Source organism: Pelodiscus sinensis, chromosome 22 (assembly GCF_052426305.1).
Source record: "Pelodiscus sinensis isolate ZL-2025 chromosome 22, ASM5242630v1, whole genome shotgun sequence".
In the NCBI taxonomy this organism is placed as follows: Eukaryota; Metazoa; Chordata; order Testudines; family Trionychidae; genus Pelodiscus; species Pelodiscus sinensis.
This window is the reverse complement of record NC_143073.1, coordinates 6,734,238-6,750,118: the sequence shown is the minus strand read 5'-3', so window position 1 is coordinate 6,750,118 and position 15,881 is coordinate 6,734,238. Positions and strand designations below refer to the sequence as shown.

The 15,881-nt window shown below is 55.8% G+C and overlaps 1 protein-coding gene across 1 annotated transcript in view; it reads right to left on the bottom strand.

The window, feature by feature from the left end:
* Nucleotides 1–15,501, bottom strand: part of CDC42SE1 (CDC42 small effector 1) — a 59,021-nt gene extending 43,520 nt beyond the window's left edge. The window contains exon 1 of the mRNA XM_075907982.2: nt 15,315–15,501. The gene's annotated coding sequence lies outside the window, so the exon portion shown is untranslated. The remainder of the gene's footprint in view (nt 1–15,314) is intronic.
* Nucleotides 15,502–15,881: the final 380 nt, after the last annotated feature.

The following is a 15,881-nucleotide window of genomic DNA, read 5'->3' as shown; positions in this document are numbered from 1 at the left end:
CTATTAGCCAGGATGGGCAGGGATGGGGTCCCTAGCCTCTGTGTCTGGAAATGGGCAACAGGGGAGGGATCATTGGATGATTCCCTGTTCTGTTCACTCCCTCTGGAGCATCTGGCATTGGCCACTGTCGTCAGACAGGACACTGGGCTAGATGGACGGTTGGTCTGACCCAAGCTGGCCGTTCTTATGACAGAATCTGTGAAAGTAAGAGAAACCTCTAGTGGTGCAAAAGCTGCTCTTTCCCCAAACAGAGCAGGCATTTTTAAGGCAGCATGAATGGGCAGAGCCAAAATTAAACCCATGAAGTTAGCCCGCGTGACTAGCCGAGGGCAAAGCTGACCTCTTTGTCCCAGACTTTCGGCTCGCCCAGCTGCCCACAGAGTTATAAGGAATCCCCGACTTGGTCCGGCAAATGCACAAATTGATGTTTATCAGCCAGCTTCCACCGGCCAGGAAAGATGACTCAGCAGAAAAGTCAGGGGGGAGGGAAGGGAAAGAGGATCTGGAGTTTCCCAGATTACTGATCACACCAATATTTCCCCAACTACCCGCCAGCATTTAAACATCCAGCCAGCTGTGTCTACACTGGCCCATGTTACACCAGGGCTGACAATAGTTTAAGGGCTAGTGTAGACAGGACTGTGCTCATCTGAACGGCAGGCTGAGAGCATCCTGGCTCTGCATGGACTTCTCACATTCAGGATTTCCATTCAGTCACCGCAGGAGCTGCTGGCTGTCAAGACGCGGGCAGATTTTCCTCAACAGTGTTTGGAATTGCTTGGAGTAGAACTGGGAAAAGTTTTCCAGTTGGAAACTTTTTGGGGGGAGGTGGCGGAAGGGGAGAGAAGATGTGGACAAAAACATTTGGCAAATCTGTGTCTAATTCACCAAATCGTTTGGGTCAACCACAACAAATTCAGAAAAAAAAATGAAAAATATGTTTTGTTTCTGAACAATGTTTCCTTTCAAAGATTAATCTCAATTTTATTCTAGTTATTTATTTAAAAATGGCTTAAAGTAGCCTGGAACACAAACTGAAATGTTTTGATTTGAATTCAAAGTTTCAAGCTCTCCCCCCAAAAACTATTTTCTTAAGGTTCAGCCAGCAAAGTAGAAAAACGATTATCTACCGACGAGAGCCGGAACGGACCACCAGGACCATCTCATCTGCCCGCCTGTGTAACACAAGCCCGTCGGACCTCCCCAAAACAATTCCAGCTTGAGTTAGGGCAGAGCTTTCCGAAAGAAGGTTTTGTAGCTCTAGTTCTAAGTTTGGGGAGACACACGAGCCCCCTCTATGCTGCACCACCTGCCTTTGCTAGACAGTGGTGGAGCAGTAGCAAGTGGGAAGCGACGGGCCCTGATTTTGCCAGAATTGGCAACGCAAAAGGGATTTGCAGCTGAAGACGTTCCTTACCCCAGAACGAGCTGATACCCAGCTATTGCAGTGATGGGAGCAGGCCAAAGGCCTAGATTTGCTAGGCACAAATGGGCTGATGTGGAAGAGAATCAGTCACCTCTAGAGAGGCTCCGAGAGGGTTTGGGGGGGGGGGGGGCCCTTTCTGGCAGGGGACCATGTTAGAAGATTCTCCCCGACCAAGAACCTCTGCCCGCCCTCACCAAGGACAGTGGCCCACAGTGGCCCACTGCCCTGGTCCAAAGGGCAGCCCCTAGTCCGATGGGACAGTCTGGACGGCACTGGGACTCGCTTCATCACCGTGCCCAGACATGCTCCCCGCTTTAACACAGCATAAGCGGGGGCTCTGGGGTGACCCCACTTAATGCTGGCATAGAGGGAAGTATCAGATATGGGCAGCACCTTTCCAAGCATGGAGGCTGGCCCGGCACCCGCTCGGGTGAGGCGTGTCTTCCACTCACTCCCAAAGTCAGTCTGCTCACAGGGATGGTGCCAGAGATTCCATGGGAGGGCAAACGGGGAACACACAGTGCTCCTGTCATGGCCTCATTAGCCAGCTCATTACTCTGAGGTCTCAATCTACATCCAGCACAGGCCACGCAGGGACCAGGCCTGACCGTGGCCTAGGGCTCATGTTCTGCCACTTAGGAACCCACCCCACCTCCTGAGGGTCTTTCATCCTGTGTTGGCTGTCCCGCAACTCCCAGGGTGGGTGGGGCTTGAACCCCCCACCCTGCACTCCCCAGGCAAGGGCCCTATCCCCTAAGCCACTCAGGAATGCCAATAGCACTCAAGGATGGAGCTTCGGGAGGGACACTAGCAGCACTGCCAGGCACGAGGGACAGGCAGGAATGGCCTAACTCCACCAGGCCTTCAACCTGCTCAGAGCGCTAGGAGAAAAGACCGACACAAGGGGCATTCCGGGCTGTAGGAGAAGGGCTCCGATGCAGAGCACGTGGGAGCAGAAACAGGTCAGAGCAGGCCAAAAGCCAGAGCTGCTTGACTGGGTCAGACCTGGACACATGTTGACATGTGTCTGTTGTATGTACCGTATTTATCCTCACGCCCCTGTGAGGCAAGGCAGGGCTATTTTCCTTTATGTACAGAAGGGAAACTGAGGCACGAAATGGCTAAGTGACAAGGAATCCGAAGCAGAGCGGAGAACCGGGCCTCCCAAACTGGGACTATGCGACTTCTCCAGAGCGCCGTTACAGGCCGGCATGTACGGCCCTGCACATGCATGGAGCACGCTTAGCTTGCAGATGCGCACAGAACGTTCGTGCAAAGGCGTGCCAATGCGGGCATGCTTGCCCAGACAGCCATGCCTGCCAACACACGTGTGCAAATACAAGCATCCCTGTGTACAGACCCTCCGAGGCTGCAGTGCACAAACCCATGTAAACCCACGGCATGTGCACATGGGAGACACATGGGGGTGCAGGACAACGTTGGGAACCTCCCACCCACATCGGACTTGGGAACAAACAGCCCCCCCTTATCCCTTCAAATGGCACCATGAGAAGGCCCATCACCTCTCAGCCAGCAGAGCAACCAGGATCCAGGGGAGATGGTGTCCTAAGAGCTCTTAGGATGAGATGTGGATCAGGCTCCAGGGTGCTCCATCCAGCAGCCCCCTGCCGGGCCACGCAGATTCCCCCCGCACCCCGACCCCGCCGGGCCAACAGCCGCATGCCTGGACAGACACCGTTCACCAGCCTGCTTCCCTGCGGGTGCCCACACGGCTCAGCTTCCCGCTGGGCACGCAAAAGGGGGCGTGGATGGCGCGGGATGAGGACTTGCACATAAGCCAAATGCTCTCGACCACGGGACTTCTCACGCAGCCGTCACCATGGGATCAGGGCGCAAGGCGCTTCGAGTTGGAGGCACGCGAGCCCACCGCATGAGCGTACAGCTTTGTCTACACTGGGACGTTAATTCAGATTAAGGCAAGTCAATGCGAATTCCAAGTGGAATAACTACTGTGGAATAACACCACGGGAGGGGAGGGGGCTGCGTTTATTCCGGAGTCAGAGCCCCTTAATTGTGAATTAAGCCTGGTTGCCACAGTAGCTTAAAGAGAGTGGATTCATTAGACGGTGCTAAACTCCTGTGTAGATGCTCTTGTTTAGAATTACAGTGGCCTTAATTTGAATAAGTCAAAGGTGCCAATGGAAGCAGGAGTGGTGCATGATTCAGGCGGGAGCCGGGGGGGGGGGGGGGGGCTGCAGAGGGGTGCAGGCGGGAGCCGGGGGGCCGCGGAGGGGTGCCCCACTGGAAGCAGAGGTGGAAGGAGCTGGGCAGGAATGAGCACATCTCTGTTAGTCTCTCCCAAGCAGACCTTCCGCTAACCCGGCGAACTTCCCAGCATCAGCGTGCGGCGCAGAGAAAAATCCCCCTCCACACGCCCTTCCCTTTTCCCCAACTGTTGGTGCGAGCAGCCAGCCCCGACCTGCCCGGGCCCCGCGGCCACGGCTGCTGCGCAGGAACACGCCTCAGGCTGGGCCTGACTGGAATTGCCCTTCCTGCCCCAACCTGCTCAGGTCGGATGAATCTTCCGCCTGGAGCAGGGAGGAATCCGCCACTTGCAACGGCAGGGGTGTCCCTGCTAGGGCCCGTCTCTGGGCTCCATTTCCACGGAGAACGCCCTTGGGCGGCAAGAGCAGCTGACTCAGGCAGCTTGAGCCCAGACTCCCCGGAGCTCGTTTCTCTTTTCACTTGCCCTGGTACACATCAGGCCCGACACTCCTGGGGTCAGCGCGGGGGAGCAGCGAGGAGTCGTTGCGCGTTGGAGGAGGTTTGGGGGCACCGGGGCCCAGCTCCGGGGATTGGATACAGGCCGGGGCCAGGGAGCAGGGAACAGCCGGCTCGGGGTTGCCTCGCACTCGGAACGAGGCCAGGGAGTAACAAGTGCAAGCTCCTGTCCCTGCTGGGATTCCAGCTTCTGGATCCAATTCCTCTCCCACCTGGGCAGCTTTGGGGCGAGTATAAATCCATCCGTTTCAACGGAGCAGCTCCGGATTGACACCCATTGAGTGTCAGGCCCAGCTAGCAGCTTCTCCCGGAAGAGGATTCACCCGAACGTGCGCACACAGGTCTGATTGCACAGCGGCAGATCATATGCACCAGTGCTTAGAGCAGGGGACTTGAGGGGAGGGAAGGCTCCCTGCTTTTATCCCTGACTCTGGAAGGGCAGTGAGCCCTAGTAGTTAGAACACACACTGCTTTTATCCTGACTCTGGGTTCTAGCCCTGATGTTGGGAGAGGTGTGTCTCTTCAGATTGGTCTCCGCTGCACACTCTGGGTGCACACACACCAGCCTGACTCAGCAGTGACTCAGGGCTTGGGCGCTGCTGTTGGCTTTCGGGCAGACCCTTCGCCTTTCCGTGCCTCAGTTAGCCCACCTGCGAAGTGGGGAGAACCCTGACCTGTGTCAGAGTCGGGGGACAGAGGCTCCGTCGCGCAAGGAGACCAGAACTGACCAGAGCAGCCTGCAAATTGACTCCTCTTCTGGTCCTATGACCCTCTCTCCCTGCCTAACCAGGAAAGTCCGGATCATGGCTTGGCCAGCCCCAAATTCACTGGGAATGAAACTAACAGAGCACACACACACACACACACACACACACACACACACACACACACTGACCTCAGCGCGCGCGCGCGTGTGTGTGTAATAGCTCCCCAGGCCCACGACGGAGCCCGGTAGGCGAGAGGCCCTGGCCTGAATCCAGCTCTGAATAAATTGTGGATTGGTGGGTCAGGGCCGGCTGCAGTGGGGGTCAGGTGGAGAAGAGCGTGTGGGAGGGACCACCGCCCCCCTTTCCACGCACATCCCCAGGCGGGGGAGGGCCGCTGTGACTCACACGCCTTGATCAGCCAGTGAGGATGTCGCCCCAGTTCTCCATTCGCAAACCGAAAAGGGGAAAGACGCCGACCAGCAGGACAGACCACCGAGTGACTCAGCAGGCCCGGGAACAGCACAGCCCTGCCTCCCCCACATCCCGGTGCCAGACGTGGGGGGGGGGGGGGGGGGGCGCCGTTCCGATTCCAATCCGGGCTGGGCCTCTGCTTACGAAAGCGGAGTCGCTCCCAATTTACACCAGAGCCCGGCAGAGGAGAGCCAGGCCGGGGGCCGATGTGGAAATGGCTCCTTCCTACACCCCATGTCTGCCCTAGGCCAATGTCACAAGTGGAGGCAGCTCAGAGAAGGGGAGTCATCAGCTTCTGCGCCGTCCCGTTAGCCCCGCAAGCGGGCAACGAAGCCGATACAGCGGTGGCGTGAGGGCTGGAATCTGCTCTCTCTCATGGCAGGGCCAATCCAGGGCCCGTTTACACAACAATGCAGGTCCAGCGTAAGCAGAACTGGAGTTAGCCACCTGAGTTGGGTAACCTCCGGCTTGAGCGTCCACACTCATTTGTAACCCCAGGGGAAGGGTCCCAACCTGTGGCTCCAGCATCTACACAGCATGACGCAGGCCTAACACCCACCCCCTGTACCTCAGCATCCCTGCCACACCCTCCTACCAGGGCCTTTTCTTACAGCCCAGCCCTGCCAAAAGTGAAGCCAATCCGGGCCCACCCAACCCACCGAGCCAGTAATCCTGGTGCCAGCCCATCTGCCAGCCAGGCCAGCAAAGAACAGGCGGTGGTGACACAGTCGGCATTGTGCAAGGCCCTATTTATTTAACCACTGCCGTCGCCTAGCAACTGCGGGGCTGGTCCGAAGAGAAGGGCAGTGCCAATGGATGGGTTTGTACTAACCGAGCCGCCAGGGCAACGCACCAGGGATGCTTCTAGTGGCCTCCTCGGTACCTACTCACTGAAGACAAATTCTGGTCACGAGAGTCAAAGGTGCATCAGGCATGTTAGTTTCATGCTAATCTAGGGCTTGTCTACACAGAGTGATTCCTGATTCCCTCTGTGTGGATGCACTTCTGGAAAGAGGGCTTGTCTACACAGAGACATTGAGGTAAATGAATCCAAATTACCTGAAGGTGTGAATTTGAAGCACACTTAAAAAAAAAAAAATCACATTTGATTCCTGTGTGGATGCTGCAATTTAGAATTAAAGCAGTCTTAATGCAGTTTAGTTTAATCCAGTTTGGAAGTGAATTAAGATCAGCCAAAGGAAGGCCACTTTAGTTTCAAACGAGGGCATTCACACAGGGGTTTAATGTGGCGTAGTGAATCCTGTTTAATGTCACATCCTGACCCTACTCCAAATTAATTTCCTCATGTAGACAAGCAGATTTTGGCCTGATTTGCCCTCTTCTGCTCACCCTGCTGCAGCTCTCACGAGCGCAATAGAAATACAGGCCTGTTATGTAGCATGACCGGATCCATACAACAAACCGGAACGCTGCTTGGCTTGCGTACAACATCCCCAATGTGGCTGTGTTGGTAGCACAAACCGGACCCCTGCATGGCGCTAGACCTGCTGATTTATAGCGGTAACACCTAGAAACACCATCCCTAATCCAGGCCTACTGGACCAGGCACTGCACACACACTCAGGGACAGTCACTGCCCCAAAGAGCTTACAATCTAAACAGACCAGACAGCTAAAGGATGGAAGGGGAAACTGAGGCACAGAACAGGAAGGTGGCCAGGTCTCACAGCAGGTTTAGAGCCAGGAACAGAACCCAGGATGCCAGAGACCCCAACCACTAGGCCACATTGCCCCTGCAACACCATCCTGAAGATCATCACACTCAGGCTGCCGGGTCCAGGGGGAAGGCGGGTGAAGCAAAGCTGTGGGGTGGGACTGAGAACTCTTCCCCCAGACATGGCAGTCCAGGAACTCCAAGCTCTGGCCCTGCCCCAGACCCCCGCTCTGCAGAGGTATCTGGACATCTCCTGCTTCAGATCCATCTCCCCCTCCTTGCTCCGTCTCTGAGAGGGAGCAGCTCTGGGGAGAGACTCCCTGCACCACCCACTCCTACCAGAGACATAAGCGATTAGACGCCGAGTCGTTTCTCCCCATTGCTAGCTTTATCAGAGCGAAGGCGGAAGCGCCCTTATCGACTAATCGATAGAAATCCCATCGACTACTCAATGAGTTAAATTTCGATGAATTAACACCCCTCCTCCACACTATTTCCTGAGCCATTATCAATTTAGTTCCCTTCTGTCACTGCCGCAGACTAGTGAAATCACAAGTGTTTCCTCTGTACCAAGATCAGCTGGGGGGCGGCAGAGGAAAGCACATGCCCGGTTCTTGGGCTGGTTTCGCTGAGATGTAGGGTCCCTGTTCCGGGTTATCTAGACTTGAAGCAGGGGGTGGAATAGGAGACATGGGACAAGACCGACAATAATACTGAGCGCTTCTGCCGTACAGTCAGTCTCGGAGCACGTCACACCTACTAAGGAGGAGGAATCATCTTCTTGGATTTGCTCCTCTACTTTAGAAGGGGAAACTGAGGCACACCGCTACTCAGCAACAGAAGCCAGGAGTCCTGTCCCCTGGTGACTAGACCAGATGTCAGTTTCCACCCGCCCCTCGAGAGATGGGATAATACACAGCAGGAAGAGAGCGGTTGGTTCACAACACCAGGGCCCTCGGCCAAGCCCACTGACAGGGGGTAGGGCTGGGAACAAAGCGAGCAGTTGCCTTGTGGCCTGGCAATTCAAGGGATCCTAGGGCTCACAGCCACCGATACCGTGTCAGCAGTCAGAGCCCTGGCCCTCTTTGAATTGCCGCCGGAGTGCCGCTCTGTGCGGCTGTGAGGACTGTCTGCTCCTGGCCCCACCCCTTCTGCCTGAGGCCCCGCCCCTTCCAGGGGCACTGAGCCAGGGAGCCCCCCATATCTTGCCCTGGGCCCTGCACAGTGGCTGTTGGCCTCACTGCCCTTGGCACCGAGATGATGGGAGAATATAGATTTAAGGAGGAGGTGAACGGCACAGCTGGTAGATTCCCTCGCATCAGTGCAAAGAGGCTGCCACCCCAACTGGGTAGCAACTATGCCTCGCTAGCCCTGGCACAGAGCAGCTGAAGTGACTGAGAAGCCACCTGCCCGCAGTCCCTCACAGCCAGTATTCCCTCTCATTATTCCCATCCGTGCAGAATACATTTTGTTCTGCGCACCCAGGCATGTGCACCACCAGAAACGCATGCGAGCGGTTGTGGGCACTCCGCGAATCAGTCGGGCGGCATTTCCGTGGCTGCCCAGGAGAGAGTCAAGTGCTCCGCGAACAGGGAGCGCTGCCCGTGGTCCAAAACTACTGAGTGCCAGGAAGCCGCTGTGGGCAGCGCCTCTGCTCTGGGCGAGAGGGGGAGGGGAACAGAGGCATATGCAGAAGCAGCTTTGATTTTCGCCAGTCACGGAAACAGAACAGAAATGAATAGAAAGGAAACTCCCCCCTTGACTCCCCCCCCAACCGGGTTTGAATGCAGCTGTGCTCCAGCCGTCTGCCCCGGGTGACCTGTCTGCGCACAGAGCGACAATACAGACCCAGCCAGTCCCCTCAAACGGCCGCTCTGTTCCCTGCAGCAGGGCCGCGGCCGAGCTCGGGCCCAGGGAACTGCTCAACCGGGCAGCCTCTCAGAAGAATGCTCCCAATTCATGCCAGCCTTGGAAACGCCAGCTCCGAGCTGCCAGCGCAATTCAGCGCCGCTGGGCCATCCCCCCAGCTGGTGTAAAACGGGGCCGGCTTGCCGACCTCAAGGGAGCAACACGGATTCACACCCACAGGGGAGTCTGATCCAAGAGAGCCTGCCCGATTTTACTGCCCAGGAATCTGGCCCCCAGGGAGCAACATCCATTTACACTGTCAAAGGCCAGTAGTGGCCAGGCATTATCCATCCCAATGGCATCTCTTTAGGGATCTAAGTAATCTGATTACAAAGTGAAAATCCCAGCCACCGAGGGAGAGGCCGCCAGACCCGATGAAGGGGTGGCAGCAAAAGAAAAAAAAAAGATTCCAGGCATCCAAAGCAGAGAGACAGGGAGGTTGCTCCAAACAGCAGGTGCTGCACAAAGGACAGTGGAAAGGGTGAACAGGGAAGCCAGCATCATGGACTGGACAGCTCTGATGAGCAGGGCACGGGAGAGATGCCGGCGGCAGGCACAGAGGAGAACGCTCCGCTAAGCCAGGCAGAAGGAGCAGAGAGGGGCCAAGCTGAGGGGCAGCTGCAGCAAGTCCATGGAGAATTTCAGACGCAGGGGAGGAGATTCCAAACCGGAGGGGCAGAAGTAGCTATTCTCAGGGGCCATGGTGGAATGGGCATCTGAGCTCTAGCAGCCGGACCTGGCACCAGCGGGCCCTAAGGATATTAAAGACTAGTCGACTATCCAATAAGCATTTGCTTATGGGACAGTTTTTTGACTAGTCCATGGGCACTTCCACATTCCTCCTTTGAAATGTACAAGAGCCCCAGCTGGGCTCTTGTACATTTCAAAGGAGGAATGCAGACGTGCCTATGGACTCGTCAATTAACTGCATTTTAACATCCTTAGTGTGCCCTCTATTTTCCCTCCCAACCATGTACAGAATAAATGTTGTAGGCACCAAGGCATGTGCGGATGTGCACCACCTGTAGAATACCTGCTGCTGGCTGTGGGCTCCCTGCTAAGCTGCCGGGTGGCACGTGAATCTCTCCTGGGTGGGCACCCAAGCACTCAGCTTACAAGGAACACTGCCCAGCATGTCCTCAGCTCAGGGCAAGGAGCTCGAAGGCTCTTTGGAGCCCGATTCGGATTTCCTAGCCGCTGCGTCAGGCGTAACCCACTGGAGTCACTCCTGAGGGGTACAGGGATCGGTGAGAAGAGAATGAGGCTCTGGTGTCTGTGCCACATTGGGCGGAGACAGAACTCAAGTCTGGGAAACTATGTCCAGATAATCCCCGCAAGCTCAACGTGGGTTCTCTTTGCTTTGTGTCTGTACAGCCCCTAGCGTATGGAGGGGAAGGGCAGTATTGCCAACTGAGGCTGCCTACTGCAGCGCTATGACAGTAATCCCTGAATCTGCTTGGAGAAAGGGGGGTGCATGTGTCTCCCAAACCCACCCACAGGCTCCCCAACTCCCGTTGGGAAACGAACAGGGCTGTTCCCGATGCAGCCCTCCCACAACTGCGGAATGAGACGAAACCAGCCGTCCAGAAAGAAAGCTCCCCCTCCCCGCCCCCCACCGCCCTTGTTAGAGAATATAAAATCTGCTCAGCCCCAAAGACAGAGCATTCCTCAGCCTGCCAAAGGCTCATTGTGCCCCGGCCCGGCCGCTGGCATTTGCAGAGCTCGGCTAAATTCCCTTAACCCCCTGCACGCCGCTTGGGCAGCGCTAAATCCGGCATGGCTCCCGCCACCAGCCCACGCATCGGCCCTGTGCTAAGTGCCTAGCGGGGCTGGAGGGATCAGGGCATCTTTTCTGCCCCCAGACTTCCAGCGAGCCCTACTAAGTTGGATGCCTTTTGTGGGCTAGTCCGGTTTTTACCCCGTGGACACGGCAGCATGACACGGCACGGCGTGGGACAGCCCTGTGCCACGGGCAGGGAAGACAGCGAGATGCGATGCTTTGTCCCATCCCCAGATCTTCTCGGAGTCCAACCCCCCTTCAGAAGAAAGCCAGCCAGCGGCATACGTAACCCACACATCTACTGGGTGTGACTCACTATCCCATGCAGCGGCCCTTAGCCCAATTACAGAGAGAAAGAAGGAGTTTCCTCTACAGCCTTTTGCTCCAGCTGTAGAAGCTCATGCACAAAGCTCCAGGAATCCCAGGTTCAGTTCCGTCTGTCTATGATATACAGGAGGGCATCGTGGTCACATTCACGTGTCACCTCTGCTCTGGACCGGTCATTCCCTTCCACCCCTCCTCTGTCCTTTATCATTAGGCTCCTACCAAATTTGCAGCCCTGGCAAACATCTCGAATAGTGAAATCTGGCCACAGATGCGCTTTACCCTACACTAGACAGATTTCATGCAGGGGAGGAAGGGCAGCATTTCTCAGAAATAAAGGGATCAGTCCCATGCCAACCCATCCTTACTTCTATGCTGCCACTGGAGATAGCTCTGCCATCCAAGCTGGGCTCCCAGCCAGAAGCCGCTGCTCCCCGGCTCTGAAGGTAGCACCACCACCCACAGCAGCGCAGAAGTAAGGGTAGCAGTGCTGCAACACACACACCCTGCAATAATCTTGTGACCTCCACACAACCCTTTTCGGGTCAGGACACCTCCAATTACACCACCGGGACACTGCCGATTTAAATCCCTGAACTTGAAGTTTACCAGTTTAAAAACCCCACGTCCGTGAAATTGACCAAAATGGACCATGAGTTTGGCAACCCACTTGTTCTGTGGGCTAGTTAGTCGTGCTCGGACTCAGGAGATTTGAGGTCTCTGATTGGCTGCTCCAACGAGAAACCTGCAGGACCAAACCTCAGGGCCCAGATCGGCTAAAATCTGCAGCAGAGACATTTTGGCTTGGGCTGGTGTCAGAGCTGTGACACCCTCTCCCGCCCCATCTGAGCGCCTACACTACAATTCGCAGCCCTGGGAGCCTGAGTCAGCTGACTTGCAGATCTTGGACTGCAGTGTAGATATACCCTCTGCAACTCCATTTCCCCTCCTCCCCCGTCTAGTGAGACCGAGCGCTCTCGCTCCGTGTCCACGCAACATGCACCTGTCGATCCTCGAGACCGTCTTTTCGTTCTGGTTTGTACCACCCCCAGCCCCAGGGGGTGCTGATCCACGGGCGGGCTCCTACGTACTACGGGAGCACAAATGCAATATCATTTAGTATTATAACAGAGGCAAACATGCCCCAAATCAGGGGTGAGGGAATTGCAGGTATTAGAATAATAGAATCCTAGGACTGGAAGGGTCATCAAGTCCAGTCCCCTGCCTTCGTGGCAGAACCAAGTACTGCCTAGACCACCCCTGATAGACATTTATCTAACCTAGTCTGAAGTATCTCCAGAGATGGGGATTCCACAACCTCCCTGGGCAATTTATTCCAGTGTTTGACCATCCTGACAGGTAGGAACTTTTTCTTAATGTCCAACCTAAACCACCTTTCCTGCAGTTTAAGCCCATTGCTTCTTGTCCTGTCCTCAGAGGCCAAGTTGAACAAGTTTTCTCCCTCCTCCTTATGACACCCTTTTAGATTCCTGAAAACTGCTCTCCTGTTCCCCCTCAATCTTCTCTTTTTTAAACTTGGCTCAGCTCACCACAGCAATCATGGCCAGAGAGGAAATTCCTATCTGGGTGCCCTTTAAAAAAAAAAAAAAAAAAACCCCACACAACATGTGTGTTTCCCATGGCTAGATCTGGACTCACCGCTAAGGCAAGTGCACACAGCCTCTCTCTCCAGCAGCAAATGAGTCAAATGCTCAGCCAGGGCATGGTAGTTTTGCCCCACTGACATCAATGGAGTAAAGATTTACACCAGCCACAGATCTAGCCCCGGCTTTTTCAGAGATGAGCCAGCCATAAGATATTCAGTGAAGGATCAAATCTTGCTCTGACACCTGCCTACCCTCTTTGGTTCACCTCAGGTAGAACTGACCCTGCTCTTCTGACGCTCGCTTACCCTCACTGAGAATCTAGCCCTTGGGCATCTGAGCTTTGCACAACCGCAGCTGAGACGGAGGCTGCGCCTTTGTGGGCCTGAAAAACCAGGCGAGAGATGGCAAGATTTCAGACCCTCCTCGGCCCCCAGCCAAGAATACTGTGACAATGAGCCCTAAGCATTTCTCCTGCTGGCCTCCTGGGAACAGTGAAAGCAGCTTGAAATATTTGGTATTTAATCAAGATCCTTTCTTGCTACTGTGTGGAACAGCGGGTGCCCAACACGCAAGGCAGAGTAGCAAAACTAAACCCCGCTGCGGGAAAACGCAACACAGTTTAATTTTTCTCTCTCTCTCCCAAGTCCTTGGGAAGCCGTGAGAGCCACAAAGAGGCCCGAAGGCTGGTGAGTCACGGCGCTTGAGGAGTTTCTTTAGAGAGCCACAGTTCTAAGACCAGATGGGACCCACTTTGCCCGCCTAATCCCCTCGTCTCGCCCTGGCCAGAGAACATCTGCAGAATCACGCCCGTTTCAGCGAAAGCCTCTCTTCCAGAAGAGAAGGCTTGATTTCAAAATCCCCAGTGAGGATAGAAACCTCTCAGGGAACAGGTCCCCTGCCTGCCCGCCCCCGAGCTCAAGTGTCTCATTCAAACACACGCCAGAAAAATCAATCCATCCACCCTTGATCCAGGGGAGAGACTGCTTTAGCAAAGCAAAGGACCTTCCAAGTAACTCACACTAAGGGAGTTTTCACCCTCGAGGCCAGAGGCCAGACAGGTTTGACTCTCCACACCAGCAGCCACGTTCTGTTCTTGCTTCCAGAGGCACATGCCCATGGAACAAGGTCAGAATCTGCCCCGATGGGGTTGGGGTTATAGGTAAGTTCTTCCCCCCCATCCTCGGTGGGAATTTACAGATGGGCAACCCACGCTCTTTGCTGACAGGGGAAGACTCGATGGGCCCAATCCAATGCCACAGGGAGCAGGACCGGGCCTGCTGGTCCCTAAAGCCCTTTGAAAGGGAAAGGGAGCCAGCTGGTTCTCAGCTCAGCAGGCCAGACAGCTAGGCTGCGTCTCCTACACGCACACAAAATGACTTCTCTTGCAGCCTCGCCTCCCCGCCTGGCTGTTGAGAAATCCTGCAGCAGCAGGCGGCACGTCACGGGCGTGGGATCCTGCCTGGGCAGGGGTGCCCCTGCTGTCCTGGACTCAGCAGGGGGTCAGCGTGAAGCAATCGCGTAGCTATAATCAGGGCTCTGATGCAGACTGGGGGGGTCTCCAATTTCTTACTCACCAATGAATCAGCACAGCAAAGGGATCGCAGAGGGAAGACCAAAAAAAAAAAAGTTCCCCAAAGGCTTTTCGGCAGCCTAAACTTTAAGCAGCCAGGGCTGTTTTTTCCATTCCTCTGCATTATTTGTTTTAAAGTGACCTTTAAAGACCTTTATTGGCAGTTTGGCCACCGAGGCAGAGGTCCAGGGCCTGGACATTAGGGTCACAAGGTGGGGGTGTCACATTGAAGGGAACGAACCGCTCAGGCTCCAGGTTGCTGTAACCAAGCCCCCGCTGCAAGCCAGCCCAGACCCAAACCCACCTCAAGAGAGGGAGAAAAGAGCCGTTTCCCATCCTCTACAGCCAGTTTCACCCTAAGGAAGGGAGCCAAGGGCGTGACTCTTCAAACACTCCCTCCAGAGCGGCCCTGTTACTCGCAGGAGTGAAGAGCCGGCTCTGTGGGAAAGGTTCCCACCGTCCTCAGCAAAGGGGACTCACTCCGGATTCACTCCGGCCTCGCTCCTCTTTGCCTTCCAGCCACTAGGAGCCTTGCAAGCCTGTGCCTCTAACCGCCCTGGCCCATGGCTCACGCCCTGCCTCTCCGGTTTAAATTCAAACACACGTTTGAAAAAGAGGAGACTTCCGGCTCGATTTCTCCCCAACCTCCTGGGGGGGTGGGTTGAACCTTGCAAGCCCCGGGAAAGCATTTCACCTACCTGCTTCACCCCCCCCCCCCCAGCTGTTCCAGGAAAGGGCCCGGAGGGGGTTTCCCACAAGCCCCACTCCAAACCTGAATCAATGGGCCGCATTCAAACCAGGCTCTGGAATGGTGCAGCCAGTTCCAGACGCTGCAACCGAGTTTCTCTTCCGAGAAAGCCACCCCCCAAAAATGGCCCAGCTCCTCTGCGCCCAGCGCACGGGCAGCGGGACTTTCCCACCCTCTCTCGTCCCACAGCCGGGGGTCAAGGAATCAAGCCAGGCTGCTGCCCCAGTGAAGGCGATTAAGCCCCTTTTCTCTGCGCCACCAGACCCCCGCCTGGAGTCCAGCTGCCTCGGCTCTGGGTCCCTGAAATTGACCAGCGTGGAGATGCGGATTTGGAAAAGGATCCAGCCGCCCCCTTACCTTCCCCTCTGAGCGCGCCGGGCTCGGGCGCCTTCTCTGGGTCGAGGAGGAGGAAAGTTTCCTTGGGAACTTCAGCCCCTGGCCGAGGTGTGGTTCGGGGAGAGGAGTGAGGAAATGCTCGCGTTTCAACACGCCGGGCGCTAAATACACAGCCGGCTCGCCGGGCGCGCAGCACCGACCCTGGACACCCGCTGCATTGCAACTCGCAGGAAGGAGTGGAGCAAAGCGGCCCTACCCCCTTCCCCGCCTGCGGGCCATATTAACTCTTAGCGGCCTGAGCCGGAGTGGAGACCCAGGCGTGGTGGAGTAGTTAATTAGGGCCAGAGATGTGTTGGGGTTTTTTTAAAGGCTTCTTTTTTGTAGGGGCCTGACTCCCTTTCCCCCCAGCCGCCTCATGGTGTTGAGCTGTGAGTGTCGGGTCCACCCCAGCAGGTGGGTTGCCCAGAGCTGGAATTGAAAGGCCAGGTTTTGAAAATGAAACTGGGCTCTTTCCCAAGAGCTGGAAGCTAAGGTGTTCTGGGAATAGTCCCAGGCAGAGCCGGGGAAAGAGGCCTGGGATTTAGGATA